At 32.9% G+C, this 17,807-nt stretch overlaps 1 protein-coding gene across 1 annotated transcript in view; it reads left to right on the plus strand.

Annotated features, from left to right (window-relative positions):
- LOC126888846 (putative sodium-coupled neutral amino acid transporter 11) overlaps window positions 1-17,499 on the plus strand; it is a 128,282-nt gene extending 110,783 nt beyond the window's left edge. Inside the window, exon 9 of the mRNA XM_050657272.1 lies at window positions 1-17,499. This exon is cut by the window's left edge and continues 15,827 nt beyond it. The gene's annotated coding sequence lies outside the window, so the exon portion shown is untranslated.
- Window positions 17,500-17,807: the final 308 nt, after the last annotated feature.

Here is a 17,807-nt window from a genome sequence, read left to right on the forward strand (position 1 = left end):
GTTAGTTCTTCTTGACATATTTTGTGCCTTTGGAGCTCCTAGAAGCGACAATGCAAGAAAATTCTTCAACATAATTATAGAGGAACTGTGCTTCATGTGAAAAGATTTAAAGATAGTGCACGGTAAACCAAGACACAGTCAGTCACAAGGATCTGTTGCGAATAAAGACATTGAAAATATACTAAGTTCCTAGTTGGAAAGCAAGCTAACAAACAAGTCAAAGAGTGTTCCATATGTACAATTCGCAAAAAACCGAGCTTACCCTTATGGCATCAAGTGCCGTATGATGCTATGTTTGTGGTTTTTTGCCAAAATTGGTTTAAAAAAAAACCAAGGAAGAAGATTTGGAAATAGAAGAACAAGTAAAAGAAACCCAGCCAGGTCCTGATTCTGAAGAACGCGGGGAAGCAGAAGTGGATGAACCAAATGAGTTTCTAATAGAACCAGAAAAACCTGAGTAACCATCATTGAATGAATCTAATGCGATTCTTGAAGAACTATTTTCTAATCAAATTTCAGAGAGGCGAAATTCTGTTGCAATTAAACGGACAAGTGCAAAACAAGTTCTTGAAAATCAAGGAAAGAAAATGTTTAAGATATCAAAAACGTTTGGCTGTTTTTAAGAGTGTTTAAAATGAATTATACGAATTGGGTAGATACTAAAGAAGGGCGACTGCTACAGTTGTACAGCAGAAATCAATTTACTATCTGCAAAGAATCATTCATTTCTTGAGACATACTTCCAAAACTAAACATTTTTCATTGTGCGATTATGTTAAAAAAACGTCTTTTCGGGTGGGTAAGGCTATCAGCGATGTGCTTGCAAAAGTAAATGTAAAAAATAATGCAAAAAGAGATAACTGTAAATGTAAAAAGTGGAAAATTGTGTAATTTCAAGTTCCATGAGAGTTTGCCATGTCGCAACAAATAGTAAATAATGGATAGTGGTAGGGGAGCAAAGTATACTAAATGTGCAGTCACTCAAGTGTTATGGGGACCTATTAGTTTGTGAAGATTGAGCCATTAAACCAAAAAAGTTAAGTTTTGCATTTTAGTGGGGACTTTCCATTTTTAATTTAATTTTCCATGTCCAACAATCGTTTTTTTAGATTATAGCGCCATCTATCCATAATTCTAAAAAATGTCTCCAATAAAAGTTACTTATTTTACGCAAAGAATCCAAATCTGCAATAAAAAATGGGGTCTCCCATTTAAGATTTTAAAGTAACCCTCCACCCCACCTCTGTGGGGGTCATGTTTGGTGTAATTCGATAAATTTTTCAAAAATATTGAATAAATGTATTTTTCAGTTTTTGTATCTGATGTTCATTTCGCGAAATATCGCGGGATTCGTATTTAAATATTTAATTTACCCCCCATCCCTCTCCGTGGGAAGTCGCGTTTGGTATTATTCGATACATTTTTGAAAAATATTAAGCACGTATTTCTTAGTTTTTTGATCTGTCATTCATTTTGCGAAATATTAGCTTTTCTCTTGTGAAACTTTGGGACTCACCCATTTCGTTACTCCCCGCTCAAATCGCAAGATTTTTGAAATATACACTGTTTTGCATGTACTTAACTTACCTTATCTTAATCTGACGGTTTTGAGTTTTTTTATGGATATAATTTTTTCGCCCCCTCCTTAACGAATTCCCCTACATTAAGCGCCAATATAGGTAGAGGTACATTTTCAGGGTACAAGGTTTCTCCACATGTAATAATCTGACGCGCTCGAGTAACTGCAAAAATCCCCGCTTGGGCTCCCCTACCATAAGCTCATTTCAGGTTAAACAAAATATCTCTTCAACAAAAATCACACTTCTTGAATAGCTGTTGGAATTTATTGTTTTTATTCATCATTTTACTTACTTTTAGCACTGCTCCTTGGTAATTGTATACAATTACCGGTAAAAGTAGGTAATTGAAAATAATTTTCTACATTTACCGTCGGCTCTAGTAATTGTATACAATTACCGGTAATTGTATACAATTACCAATTATCCACTTTTACCGTAGATTTGCCTCTGAGTTAACTGGGTAAATTGTCAAAGATTTAGTCCAAAAAAGAACAATAAGAAGAATAACTTTCGAGATTTTATGGTGGTTAGTACCTCTCAGTTCTTCTTCATTCTTCTGCTGACCTCCCCATTTGCTACCCGGTCAGCCCACGAGAGAACTTTGGATTATTTATTCTTCTTCTTCATGCGCCGTGCTCGATTATCGAACGTTGGCTATCAAATTGGCTATAACAATTTTGTTAACGACAGCTTGCAAAGGGATGCAGAGGATCTGTTATACCATTCTCTCAGGTTTTTAAGCCATGACGTTCTTCTTCGACCTGGCCCTCTTCTTCCATCTACCTTGCCTTGCATTAAATGGAGTATATTATATCTCTCTGGGTGTCGCATAACATAGCCAAAATATTCAAGCTTTCGATTTTTAACTGTTCTGACGACTTCCTTGGCTTTTCCCATCCGGTGCAAAACAACTTCCTTACGAACTCTGTAATTATGTTACAATTATTTATTATAATGAGCATTTAAGTTTTTAAATTTAAATATTTTTCAGTAGGTATTCGAAAATATACAAAAGATTGCTAATATACAGTAAGTAACGAATTCACGAAAGTGATAACATTGATTAAATATTCAATCGATTATGGAGCTTAAATAGTATTAAAATAAATAAAAGCAGAAGTATTACATAAAAATAAATATATTTTTAAATCATATTTGTAATAAATAGTTTTTGAACAAACTTTATATACCTCCACACACTCTACAAAGTACACCAAATAAGTGAGATTCATGAGATATGTATAACTATGTAGTTTTAGTTGTTCATACTCATTACTTGTTGAAATTTTATTGATAAATTAAAAAAATCCTACCTGTATATGGTTAAATATAAAAAGTTTTTGAAAATTATAAGGTAAGTATAGTTTTTAGTAAATATTCAATCGCAACTAGAATAAAATGAGTAATGTTTTAAACAATAGGGTATATGAACATGTAAAATTAAAAAGAGTTGGCAACCTATACTCTGTTTATAGTGATTCAATTGTTCTGTTTGAGATTGTAACTGAAACAACGAAAAACAATAATCATAAAAATATTTTGCCTCATACGAGATCTTTGTACTTTTCTTTAAGCTACATCAAGAAGTCCGTGGTTTCTTCTTCAGGTAGGTACCACTGCGGAAGTTGTTTATCATCATAGGTATTTTTACTTCAGAAATAGCCGCTCTGAAGAATTGAACCGAACTACATCCAAACCACTAGGAGACGCTCAGAGCAACAGTGGCCTAACCCACATCCCATAACTTTACCAAAACGCTTTTATTACAAGTATTTTCAGATGCAGAGTGGCTCAAGCAACCATTGCTTCAGCTACTCTGCATTTGAAAATACTTAAATAAGGGATAACTTAAATGTAATAAAAGCGTTTTGGTAAAACTGTAGGATGTGGATTAGGCCATTGTTGCCCTAAGCACCTCCTCTGTGAGCTAGGATACATGCCTTCACCCGATACTTCATTTGTCCTCTATTTTTCCTTGCACGATAAATCGTATAATGCTGTATCTTTAACCATTTATTATGTGCCTTAGGTCTTGCAGCATTCTTTCTTTGATTGTGTAGACGTTTTTTTCTTTCGTTCTTTTCAACAACTTTGCTATCTTTATCTCCTTTGGCGCACTTCTTTCGCAGCACAATGTTTTTCTGAGGCGTGTCAGAACTGCGTTTATCTGGTTGTGTCACATCAGATCTTTTTGGAGAAGTATTGGTATGTTTCTTTAGTAAGACTACTTGGTGTAAACATTGTGTTCCCTCATGTTAGTTCCTGAGCTTTTTGTCAGGTTTCAAGCATTGTCAAGAATCGTAGGTACTTTGGAAAGTACCTACTTCTTAGTTGGAATGGAAAGAGGAAATTGGAATTGTTGTATGCAATGAAAAGCTGGACACTGAATGTAGACAATACAAAGCGGTTAGAAGTTTCACTCATTTCATCATTCCCTGTTAGAGGACAGTCTAACCATACTCCGGTGCAAATATTTTAATATTTGCACTTTCTCTTCGTGTCGTTATGGTTCAATTCAGTCTTCTTGTAAAGCCTCTTTGACAAGGAATAGATTCCGAAACATCAGATGTCAGAGGATGGCAAGAGACTCGAATTGAATCAAAACGAAACGATTATTTTCTTTTTGCATTTGAGATGTGGTGCTATAAAAGTATTTTGAAAATACCATGGATCCAATGAATTACAAATGCAGAGGTGCTAAGAAGGCTGCAAAAGGATTGCGAGGTGATAAAGAACATCAAAATAAGAAAGCTGGAATATTTGGGCCACATTACTAGAGGTGCGAAATATGAGATATTACGTCTCATAATGCAGGACAAAATTAAGGGGAAAAGATCCATAGGTAGAAGAAGAATTTCCTGGCTTAGAAACTTAAGAGAATGCTATAGTTGCAGCTCAGTAGATCTTTTCAGAGCCGCCGCCAGTGGCGTGCGGTGACTTTCTCGAAAGGGGAAGCGATTCAATAAGGATATAAAAATATTTTCTTAAGGGTCGAGCAACTTTCCACCTGATAACACTCTGATGCGCAGGGGCTCTCTATCAGCAAAGTACTAAATTATGTGAGACGTCCTGCGTACAAGGACTCACACACTAAATCCGTGACGCGTGAATGCGTGAGGCACTCTATTCCCGCTATTTCTAGTGACTAGGGACCTATCATTGATCTGTATTGCTAGCTCGGGCCTTGAGTCCTCGCGCCGGGCTTGGTTTTCTAAAGAAGAATCATATTTAAAAAAAATATACTCCGAGGCATTTTCCACAACACACAACTTTCACTAAAATGACACTTATTTATACTCGAGGTCTATTCTCCTATCAACTTCTGATAATTGTTGAATGCAGTCTTTTTTAATGGATAATAGGGCTAACTTTCAAAGTCTGTCTTCGCTTGTTGAATTTCTTTTAAACTCTTAATTTGAAACTTTTAATGCATCTTAATACTGCAAAACTTCGTTCAACTGATGCACTTGTGGCTGGGATAGTTAGTAGTACTAATTCACACAACTTGACCACTTCACACAGCGACTTGTTTAAACCAGTAGTTATAAAGAAATCCCAGATTTCTGGGTATTTCTTTATCATTCACGTCAGTTGTTTCATAAATGATACTTAACTGAGAATGCAAAGCTGGGATATCAAAAAATTTTCATTATTTAATCGTAATGACATAAATTCCTCTGTGGGAAATTTTTATGAATTATAATTAGAAATATTAAGATTACATATAATTCTACAAATTTTAAATCGTTAAAATTTTGAAAGCTAGAATTCATTTGTTGTAGAATATTATCAAAAGGTCTCTTTGTTTCCTCTGTTTTCTCTGTCTCTCTGTCTCCGAAATTATCAATCTTCATTATTTTTCTTTCATGTTCAAACCCCATATGTTCAGTTTTATCCCAAATATTTTTAAACTCCTCTCGTTTTTTAAATTATCGTATTAATAAAGTCATCAATTTGTCTTATACAAAATGCAATACCATTTGATTTCTGTAAAATGTCAAATAAAAGATCAGTAAAAGGAAATATCTCTGCAAAAAATTTAAATCGAAATATTCTTTAAGCGAATGTATGTAATACCTAAGCACCCCTTAGCAGCAGTAACAGTCGGAGCATCTCACTTTCGGGAAGGCGATGCGACGAGCGCTTCCATGGCATACCAAAATTCGCGCGACTAGTGGCTGCGGTCATTGAACCCTGACCAATTTTAAAAGGGACAACTGCATGACCAGCGGCGATTTTGAGATGCGCTTCTGCCAGGAGTGGACCAAATAGTTGAATTGTGTGCATATTGAGTTCGTTCGTACGCGATTAATTTTTAATATTTTTCAATGCCTATTGGCTAGGTAATATGTAGATTATTTGGATTAGGGAAAAAATTTTATTATTAAATATTAATTAATAATATATTTTCTTATATCGACGAATAAATAGGGAAGCGGCGCTTCCCTCGCTTCCATGGACCGCACGCCTCTAGCCGCCGCCAATAAGGTACGGGTAGCTATGATGATAGCCAACCTCCGATAGGAGAGGGAACTACAAGAAGAAGAACTTGTTAGTTTTTCGTTCCTTCTCCAGGAAGGATTAGGAGACGGAACAGGAACTTCAGTTCTCCCGTTTTTTATTTTCATTAAGTCGATTCATTCTTTTCGCATATTTTTTATTATTTTTATAGGAAATTGTATTATTATTTTTTTAATATGGCTTCGGCAGTTTGCCATAGAGCTAGTTCCATGATCGTTTAATCTCATTAGGCGCAGTAAAAAGTTTATGAATAGACTAGAATAGATACATTTAAAGTTGGAAGTCAATACAACAATTTGTGAAAAGAAGAGAAAAAAATTATTTTTTTTAATACGGAGCAAACATTCTAATAAAAAATAGTAAGCAATACAGAACTATTTTTATATTCTAGATGCGGTTGAAAATAAAAAAAAAATAAAATAAAAGAGAGAGAACATTGTATATAAAGTATTTTCGAATATTACTTGTTGCCAAATGTCATTTTGTGATCTATTTTGTAGATGTATTGTATAATATAAAATAACCGTTAATTTTTGCTCAAATATTCAACGTGGTCAAACAATTTAATTAAAACTATAACTAAAGGCAATTAAAAATAATGGATGTGGACGACAGGAATAGATGCAACGAAATATTGGAAACAGAAGCCACAATTTACAAGGGTTCATGTTCAAAAGTAGTCATAGCAGAAATAGCACATAACATAGACCATAGACCAGAGAAAATAGAAAATAAAGTTTTTTCGTGACACTCTTTGACACAGGTATCTAACAAGAGAAATATGCAAAATATTAACCGTCATTTCTTACTTACAAACAATATAAGTAATGTAAGATCGCTCCTCATAAGGAGCCATTTCTACGAAGGCGTTCACCGTACACTGTCTTATAAAGTGTGATGTTAGATAGTCAGGATTAAATTAATCTGTTTAGCAGCATTACGAAGCATTTCATAGCTGTGGATTCCTGTCCATTGGCTAATGTTCGCAGCCATGACATCTTTTTAGGGCCTAGACCTCTCTTACCCTCTATCTTTCCTTAGAGTACCAGTTGATGAAAAGTGTATCCAGCTCGTCGCAATATATGCCCTAAGTCTGCAGTATTCTTAAATTTTACATAATTAAAAAGATCCCTATCCCAGAAGCCCACCATTCTTAATACTTCCTCATTTCTGACTCTGCCCCTTCATGAAATTCTAAGGATTCGGCGCAGGCACCACCTTTCAGTGTTTAAGTTTGTTAATAAAGCTGACCTTTAACGTCCATGCTTCCATTCCGTACAAGAGACCAGCCCAAACGTAACGCTTTATCATCTTGCATCTCAGGTTAAAATCCAACTTGCGATCAGTCAGAAGATTGCGATTTGCGTTTAAAAATACTAAAGGAGAAGACCGATAAACTATGTATACGAAAAACTGACACAATTTTAGTGAAAAAGAATAGAAATTCCTTTAAAATGAAAATTTGTAAGGTATTTTTGGTTAACTTGTTAAATATTGTAAAAATAGCTTCAAAAGTCGATTTGTTTAAAAATAATTAATAACTTTTCTAAAGATGCACAAAAAACTTTAATTTCCAGTGATAATACGAACAATATCACATGTGTATTCTAGCCTCTAACGGTACCTATTAAAGAGGAAAGAATAAATAACAAAAAATCGTTTGCGTGCTATTTGGGTTGCATACGTTACAGGAATGTGATAATGTTTTAATATTATGTTGGTATCCTATAATAAATAGGATATTATTTTTATATAGCCTTCTAATAGAAGTGTTAGGTATTGATTTTGGGAACTACGTTGTTATAACATTTTCGATTACTGAATTTAACTAGTTTGTTTAATCAAATTTGCCGCCTTTACTTCAGAATTTGTTATGACATTGAGCAAAAACTAAACAATAATTATTTCTGTAAAAAGATAACTATTATTAGGTATAAAAAGTGAGTAAATAAATTAGCAGCCATATATTTATTTACTAAAATATATTTTTCTTGCAATTTATGTATAAACATATTTATTCTACGTCAAGTATACTAATATAATATGTATTTTTTGTAGATTAGCCCACTATGTAATATAAAGGAAAACAAAAATGTTAACCTCTTTATTTGATATTGTGATATAATATGTATTATTAATGTTGATCTGGTTTTTAAATTGTTATTTTACCAGGTGTATCATTTTTTTTTAATTTCTCCCACTAATTAAGATTACCTAATGTTATATTATTTTCATTGATTTATTTACAACTTTTGATCAGAACTGAGATGAGAAAAATAACCGATAAAAATCAAATCTGGTATTTGAATATTTACGATAATAGACCTATGCTCTTCTGGAGCGTAATGGAGTATTACATACAGAGGACATCCTCTATATTACTTTATGTGGTTAAACCACCTGATTTTGGGGTAGCTAGAAGAGCTTTTCTCCATATTAATGACTTGATTTTGGACTTGTGTCCTAAAAATGTGTGTTCCAGGCAGCGAGGCATCGACTTAGTCGGTCCCAGGTAAATAAAGTTCGGTTACAGTTTTATTGAATCCATGATCTGACAAAATAAATTAATTTTAATTTTTCTATGAAATTTGCTAAGAGAACTAATATTGTTTTTGTCATTTCTTCTTTTTCGGCTTTTCTTCTTCGGTTCGTGCCCCAGATTTTTTTTGAATCCATTTTTATTTAACTAAATAAAAATAGGTAATAACTTTAAAACCTCAAGATTATGTTTCTGCGGTAATATATGAAATTTGCTAAGAGAACTAATATTGTTTTTGTCATTTCTTCTTTTTCGGCTTTTCTTCTTCGGTTCGTGCCCCAGATTTTTTTTGAACCATTTTTATTTAACTAAATAAAAATAATAAATTTAAAACCTCAAGATTATGTTTCTGCAGTATAATGTGAAACCGTAATTAAATATTAGTACTGAGTACTTAACAAATATAATTTTATATTAATTGAATGCAACACTAGATTCTTTACCTACAGAGTACAACTGACAAACTATTCTGTATTAGTATAGGAATAATCACATGAAATAATACTAAATCTAAATCTAAAAATCTCTAAACTAAACTTTATGTAATACGGGCACCACACTCTCGGCGAAGTTACTTCGCCAAAGTTGACCGAAGTCCGAAGTGCCTCTCTACACACTCGTTCTACTTCGCGAGGAACACATTCAAGCGGTGCGATACCGACAAAGATCCCTTTGACTCGGTCGCACCAGACCGACAGATTTTGGAAGTAGAACGAAGTTAGGCAAAGTTACACAAGGTGTCTACACTCCCGTACTCGTTGAACCTCGATCAACTTCGGCGAGAATGTGGACGCCATTAAACGCCGTCCAGGGATTAATACTCGATACCTATTAATAAGTACATAATACTTAAATTACACAGGCGGCAAGAAAACAATATCACAATCGTGTTTATTTTACTAGAAATCATTCATTTCCTCTTATAACTTCTGATACAAAACTTAACAACTTACAAGAAAATTGAAGAAAATAAACAAAGCATTCTCATTTAGAGCAAAGTTATTTGGTTGAAATAATATAATATCTTTGACCAATAAATTATATTATTACATGGTAAGAATTCTATGCGGCATTACATATTTTTGTATGCAAAACTAACAAACACTGATTAGGGTATTATGTCGAATTTAAACCAGATTAAAAAAAAATGAATTTTTCTATTTTAGTATTTTGCATAACACCAGCAGAAAAAAGCTCATTCTGGCGCCCCCCAAATAGGGGCGCCCGCCTGCAGTGCATCCCTTGCAGGCCCGTTATCGCCGGCCCTGTATGTATGTGTATATATTGTGCAAAGGGGGTTTAGACAAGGAGATTCTATCTCACCCAAACTATTTACCTTAGCTCTAGAAGATATGTTTCGAACTTTAGAATGGGCAAATAAAGGAGTGACGATAGACGGCGAAAACTTAAACCATCTGAGATTTGCCGATGATATTACGCTAATAGCAAAAGACAGAGAAGAATTGCAGGAAATGCTATTGGACCTAAATACCAAATCAAAAGGAATAGGATTATAACCACCGAATCTCTAGATATAAATGAGAATATAACGCTGGACAACAATAATATAGAAAAAGTTGAGTCGTATATATACTTAGGACAAAAAATAGAACTGTCAAAACTTAACCTAAAGGCTAATTTAAATAGAAGATGTTCTTTAGCATGGGCAGCATTTGGTTCGATTACCATAAAACTTGGTACTGTTTTTTACTTGAGCTAAAGTTTTGTCTTTGCGTCGGTAACTTTCTTCTTTTACCGTTGTTCTCTCTGATTATAGTTGTTTTTGTTTTCCCTATCAATCAAGCTTATCACCATTTTTATGGGACCTCTTTGATTTAATAGAAATTCGCGATCATCCAGAGGCACTTTTTGAGATTTGCTACAAAGACAATTAATCAGAGTGTCACATTTGCATGCTGCAAGATCGAGACGTGTAGTTTTACTTTTGTTGTTAATTTTATTTTTGTAAAATTCACTGTTTTGCCTGTTCTTAAACGGTTTCATAAGTTTCATATATTTGTCATGTTAGGCATTTAAAAAGCTGAATAATAATTCTTGTATGTTAAATTATTGGAATTAAAGTCTTTTTACATATTTCCTCCAATTTAATTGCAACCTGTTCGGCAATACCAGAAAATTCTGGCTCTTTCTTGCTGAGTGTTTTATCCTCTAGCAACCACAAAACCTCATCGCTTTGTTTTTCGGTAAAACATTTTCAGTTATATTTGGCGGTTGCCCAAAAATGGGGCGGTCCACAGCATATCTTGATTTTATTCCCCATGGTCCTGGTTTATCTATTTTAAAAATCTTTAATTTACAAACAACAATAATAACAAAGGAAAGTATCGCACCAAACATAAGTGAAAATTACACGCACGGACTCACGAAGCGGGATATTTCAAAGGGGTTGGGAGACTGAAAAAACAAATAAAACTTTAAATATCGTTTAAATTTGTAATTGACAACATTTAAGTTTTCTTTAATTTATCTTAGATCCAGTTAGCACATATTTTATTCCAAATAATATAAATTTAGAAAAAAAAATTAAAAATCTAATATGCTAAAAAATATCACTAGCAACTTTTTCACGCTATTAGATATAATATTTCATTTTTTCGATGCACCCTAGTGCCCATAGGCGAAAAAAATTTACGAAGAAAGATTATATTTTCGCCAGAGATCGTAACTGACAACCAAATAATCTCACTGGGCAACAAAAGGTTTGATCCAACACAACGAAGAACCGTCAGGTAACGATCACGTTACTATACATTAGTACGTTCCATGCGTTCTGTGTCTGTATATCGTGCGTTCCATGGGTTATTTTGTTTACTGCGCAGGACGGTGATGGACGGTTTCTCGTTGTGTTGGAACAAACCTGACATAAACTCTTTTGCCCCAAAATTTTGTTGCCTAATTCTTATACATGCTTTTTACACTGAATTCAAAAATGATAAAATCATCTATTACGCAAGGTTTTTTTGTTACTAGGGAGTTTTTGTGCACACAAATACGTAAACGTAACGCATCTTTTTGACATATACGCTTGCGCATTAATGGTTGAACTCCTGTATCGCGATACGTATTACCTAAGGTTACGGGCTGGTACGTTAGGTTCATACGCATCCCTATCGAGCCGAAAGTCACCGAATGCACACGAGGATCTTGCCCGATTACCTACCAAATGAACATTTCATCAGCGTACTACCTGTTTATAAATATTTTAAGGTTATATTGGTTATTGGTTTAGTCTATTTGAGTAAAATTATTCTGTGTTTGTAATTGGAAATTGGAGCTTCATAATAGATTTAAAATTTTATTGTTTTTAAGTTGTCTATTAATAAAGCAAAACAAACAAATCTTGTATTAATTTAAGAAATACAGTGATCACCACAATTAATAACTAGATAAACAAATGACCTAGTTTCAGTAAAATTTTCAAATAAATATTACCACACTATTTACATTATACCTACTGGAATTCTGATGTAGGTATACAATAATTTACAACTATGAAGTAGGTATAAACAAAAATAAAACAATTTTAACCTAAGGAAAAAGAATATTTTTATATTTAAATAGAAGCAATTAAAACCATACAATTTCATCATTCATTTATCTTTTTTTACATTTGTATATTAATTGTATATTGTGTGAACACTGTTTTATTTTTTTAAATGTCAACGGAATTGACTTTACGATTTGCTTTACGTTACGTTAAGGCAGTTACAAAAACTACCTATTTTAACATTCATCCTCTACGACACGTTAGTTGCTTTACGTATACGGAGATGCGTACGTTACGTAGCAACAAAAACTCCCTACTGTCAAATACATAAATATATACACTTTTTACCTATTTACAACTATTCAGATATGGGTTTACTCTGTTAAGGCCCGGTCTTTTCACCTCCGAATAACTAGTTATCGGGAAGTTTATCTGACAGATTTACATTTACATGTAATCTGCCAGATAAACTTCCCGATAACTAGTTATTAGGAGGTGAAAAGACCGGGCATTAACAGAGTTAAGATTTACATTTACATGTAATCTTCCAGATAAACTTCCCGATAACTAGTTATTCGGAGGTGGAAAGACCGGGCCTTAAAGGTGGTTCTGAGGAATTTTCTTGAGTATTTTGCTTCTACTACATCTCTTCTAAGAGCCCATTAGTAGTTAGCCAGCATTCTCGTACTCCATTTTCCTTGACATAGTTTTTCCATGCTTGAAATATTTTGACGAAAACGTTTTTCATGTTTATCACTAAAACGTCTTCGAGATTTTGTGGGAAAAAGTCCAAGTGGGAAATAAAGAAATGGATTTTTAAGAGACATATTGCAGCCTAAGTTACAATAGGCTCTGAGTAAATCTTTGACGTAATCCTTGTAGTTGTCAGGTATATGGCTTTTTAAGAAATTTGTAACCACATTTTTGAAACAGGTCCATTCCCTTTTTTTCTAAGTAATTAAGATTGCTTTCGAAATCATTATATTTCACGGCATCTCTTATTTGAGGCGCTCAGAGCAATAGTAGCCTAAGCCACAAATTGCAACATTAAATCTTCGGATTAAGAAGGGTCTACACAACCTACCTCTATATTTGGCTAAATGGTGTTAAATAATTTGTAGCGCCATCCCGTAAGCATAATGGAAATACGAATGCAAATATTGAATTTATCTCAAAACTTCGTTTTTGGGATTAGGCCACTGTTGCTCTGAGCGCCTCATTTGTGGATCTACAAATATGCCCTCTTTGAGTTGAGCATCACTTAGTCTACGAAACTTTCTTTTAAGTACAAACAACCTTGTTCATTTTTGTCTATAGCTTTGACAAAGTTTTTGATCATGCCTAACTTAATATTAAGTGGTGGCAGATATATTTTTTAAGGATCAACCAAAGGTGTGTTTTGAAAATTTTTCTTTCCAGGTTCAAGGCATCTCCACTCAGGCCATGTTTTTTTACAATGGTTTTTGCATTCTCGGCATTCACACAAAAAGTAGCAAAACTTTGTATATTCATCCTGCAAGCCAAGCCAGACAGCTATCTTTTGACATCTCCAAAGCATGAGCCAAAGGGTTGAAAGCAATTCGTTGCCGTTATGAAATAGAACAGTCTTAGGCTAATTTTTAATGAGTTCTTCTGGTTAATGCTCATGCCCTAAAGTATTTATTACTGCTGAAATGTCATTACAATAAACTAACTCACCGTCTTAGGAGAAGAAATCCTCTTGTCTGTTCCTAAAGTAACATACTTTAGTATCTTTGCCAAGTAAGTTCCAACCGTTAAGGCGTGACTCAAACAGTTTGGTTGTCCCTTTGATAAACTTAAATCGCAAACCAAATCATTAATGCCTGGTTGCACCAACAGATCTTAAGCTCCAGCTTAGCTAAGCTCTACTTATAGGTTGGGCCTCCTTGAGTGTCACTTATGTTGCACCATAATTTTCGAGTCCTACCTTATTATCAATTATATTTATTATTATACTATGATATTTTTATTATAATATATTATAATTATATTATATTAATTCTTATGTTATTCTCATCTTAAGCTTAAGATCTGTTGGTGCAACCGGGCATAAGATCTTCTTGAGATAATACATGAGATTTAGTGAATATCTCATAACTAAAATCTTTTATATTATCATCTTTTTCTTCTTCATCTGGCTTAGAACTTGTACTTTCACTACTGTCGATGGACGTTGGATCAGGCAGTATTGGTAACTTGGTATGATTTGACTTACATGTAATCCCTTTTGCAATTGTTAAGCAAAAGTAACAGCCAGAAACATAATCCATAGGTTTTCTCCACATTATTAAAAGGGGCCCAATTTTTGTACCCACTCAAATTACAATCAAAATAAATTTCATAACACTTTTTAATCAAAGGGGAATCGAGATACAGATACGCGATATTTAACTCGAGGTAAGGGAAAACATTTCACTTAGGTATTCATTGTAATTTCAGGGGTAAAGTATTATTTGTATAATGTAAGGTAAAAATCAGAAATCAAGTAGTGTTTAGAAAAAAATCCTTGCGTGATTGAATATTTTTGACTCCTATTCATCAAAATACCTAAGAAATAGTGGAAATAATACATGAGGCAAAATGTGTGTTGCCCAGTGCTTTAAATTTTAATGCGTTTATTGAAATCTATAAAACTACTCGTATGACTAAACCAGTTATCTTAGTATTAAAAGCAGTATAGTACAATAGAACAATAAAAATTAAAATTGTACTTGATACACCTGATAATATTTTTTATGTGTATACCATATTTATGTGAATATAGTATATATAATTAATTATATTAATTGATAATTTCTTATTATATTTTATTAATCATATTTGTAAATATTTTTTCTAGAATTATTGATACAATTAATTTAGTTTAAGTTGACAATTTTTTGATAAATGTCTTAAGTGTAATATATTATTTGTTTCTATTTAATATGCTAATACAGTCGAACCCGATTATTGGAATATCCTTCGTGCCAAGAAAAATATTTTTATATCCGGGATATTCTAATAACCAATTATTAGTGTCTAGTAGAAACCTTTCGGGACCTCAAATTTCTATTCCTAAATACTCCAGGGTAATAGGTAAGCTAGAAATAGACCATGTTCGAGACACTTAAAAATCCAGGTAGCTGACTACTTTCTTTGTTATTATAGAACTATAGGAAGAAAACCTACCTGTTTCCTGTAGAGTTTGTTTCTGTCCGCTTTTTATTTATTAACAATTTAGTGCAAAAATCGCGATTTCTTCGATTCTTTGCACCCCATTTAAAAGCTAAATAGTTGACATAATATTACAAAATTTAATTTTTTAGAACATTAAAGAACCTTCAAATGCCGATTTTTGAAATTTAAAAAGTTTTGGTAAGTGGCTAGTTTTGGTAAGTGAAGGGGGAGCTGGGAGCTGACAAATGCACGAGTTCAAAAACTAAAAAAGGCAACTTAAAACTATTATCATTTTCTCTATCTCGGGATGTACTGAATATTTTGATCGTTCTTTTTTTAATTTGTATGTAATTTTTCTGTACATTACAAATATGCAATTTGTCTAGACATTTATTAATTAATAAACAGTCTAATTTGTTAAAACAATGTTTGAAAAAATAATTTTTTCCCAAAAATCCCATTTTAATCATACTATCGTTATTAATCATAGAAAAAGTTACGGTATACTTTAATAAATAAATTATCTTCAATAAATAATTATCTAATAAAATTCGTTTATTTATTAAAGTGTACTTTAACTTTTTCTATGATCACTAATGATATTATGATTAAAAAAATAATTTTTGTAAAAAAAATATATTTTTCAACAATTGTTTAAACAAATTAGACTGTTTAATAATTAATAAATTTATAAACAAATTGCATATTTGTAATGTACGTAGAAATTACATAGACATTAAAAAAAGAAAGATCAAAATCCATTGAGTTGATCCGGAGATACAGAAAATTATAGTCGTTTGAAATTGCCCTTTCGGTATTTTAACTCGGTGGATTTGTAGGTTCCCCCTAGCAATCGTTTGAACTATAATTTTGAAAAATCGTAGAGGGTACTATGAAGGTACAAGTTTGGTGCAAATTTTTTAAGAAAAAATAATGAGATTCCTTAATTATTATAAACAAATTAGCTGTGAATTAAAAATAAATATATGGCTAACTTTGTCCCAAATGAACCCAGGCTAATTTTTTTATTGGAAAATTCGTGTTGAAATATTGTTTCTACGGACAACATTTTTAAAGTTATTCGAAATGTTTATAAACTACTTACAAAATTTCAAAAATTTGGCATTAGGATTTTTGACTATACTAATTACTTATCTTTTTTTTTTTATACATTTTGATACTATCAGTCTTCTACTTTCATTTGGCATACTCAGAATTGCCCTATCTTCATTATTTTCTGTCTTATGTTAATGCAAAATAAAGGTCTCTGGGATAAACAAATAGAATAACACTTAAACTAATTAATGGATCGGTCTCAAATTTTGAAGGTATGTTCAGTATGCCAGTACCCAACTTTGGGTGAAACACTAAAGTTCTAAGGTAGTTTTAGTAAAAGTTATTAACAAATAACGATTTTCATTTATTTTGCCGTTTGCGTAGCAACAAATTAACCTTTTAACTTTCAAAAATAGGAATTTTGAAGGTTTTTCAATGTCCTAAAAAACTAAATTTTGTAATTTTATGTCAACTATTTAGCTTTTGAATGGAGTGCAAAAAATCGAAAAAATTGCGATATTTGCACTAAATTGTTAACAATTAAAAAACGGACGCCAACTCTAGGCAGGAAACAGGTAGGTTTTCCTCCTATATGTCTACAATAAATAACAAAGTAGTCAGCTACCTGGATTTTTGAGTGTCCCGAGAAAATTCTTATTACTCTGGACTAAAATCCGGCCACTCAGAGTACTGCGGTTTGGTCGTGTAATTTTGTCGAATTCGACCAAATTGACAAAAATTTTGATCATGCGTGACCGTGTATTCAACAAAATCGTACAATTTCACCACAGAGAGCCTGGCCTGTCTGATGCCGTATTACAGAATTGATATCATCGATATCATGATTGATATCATCTTGTCGAACGACACCGCAGTGCCGTGAGTGGCGGTCTTTAAAGCGGGATGTTCCTGTAACCGGTATCCTAATAAGCGGGTTAGGCTGAAATACTTATAATTTATCTAAAACTACCACCACACAGGGCGGTGCGAATTTAAATGAACTTTTTATGAATTTTTAAAAGATCTTGCTGCACCAATTATTGCGAGTTTCAAAATTTCTAGCACCTGTTGTGATCTTAACGTGACTTGTATATTTAAAATAAAGTTTATTTCATTAAAATTTTGGTTTTTAATGGTGTCCGTCTATTAGTGCATCTCGTAGATAATCTTCCGTAGCTAAAAGCCGGCCTGTGAGGCCGTCGATATTGAAATATTATCGGCTATATTTTAAGACTTTAACAGTGACCCTTACCAGAAAAATAATCTAAGTCAATGTTTCTCAGATATGGGATGTGGTATCTGTTTCTAAGGTCAATGAGATATTTATTGGAGATACTCTCAAATAAAATGGATTGGAGAGAAACTGGTGGTACGGGCTCGGTTAAAAGAATTACAACGCTGAAATGAAACTGGACCATATTGATAG

This window comes from Diabrotica virgifera, chromosome 7 (assembly GCF_917563875.1).
Source record: "Diabrotica virgifera virgifera chromosome 7, PGI_DIABVI_V3a".
Classification (NCBI taxonomy): Eukaryota; Metazoa; Arthropoda; class Insecta; order Coleoptera; family Chrysomelidae; genus Diabrotica; species Diabrotica virgifera.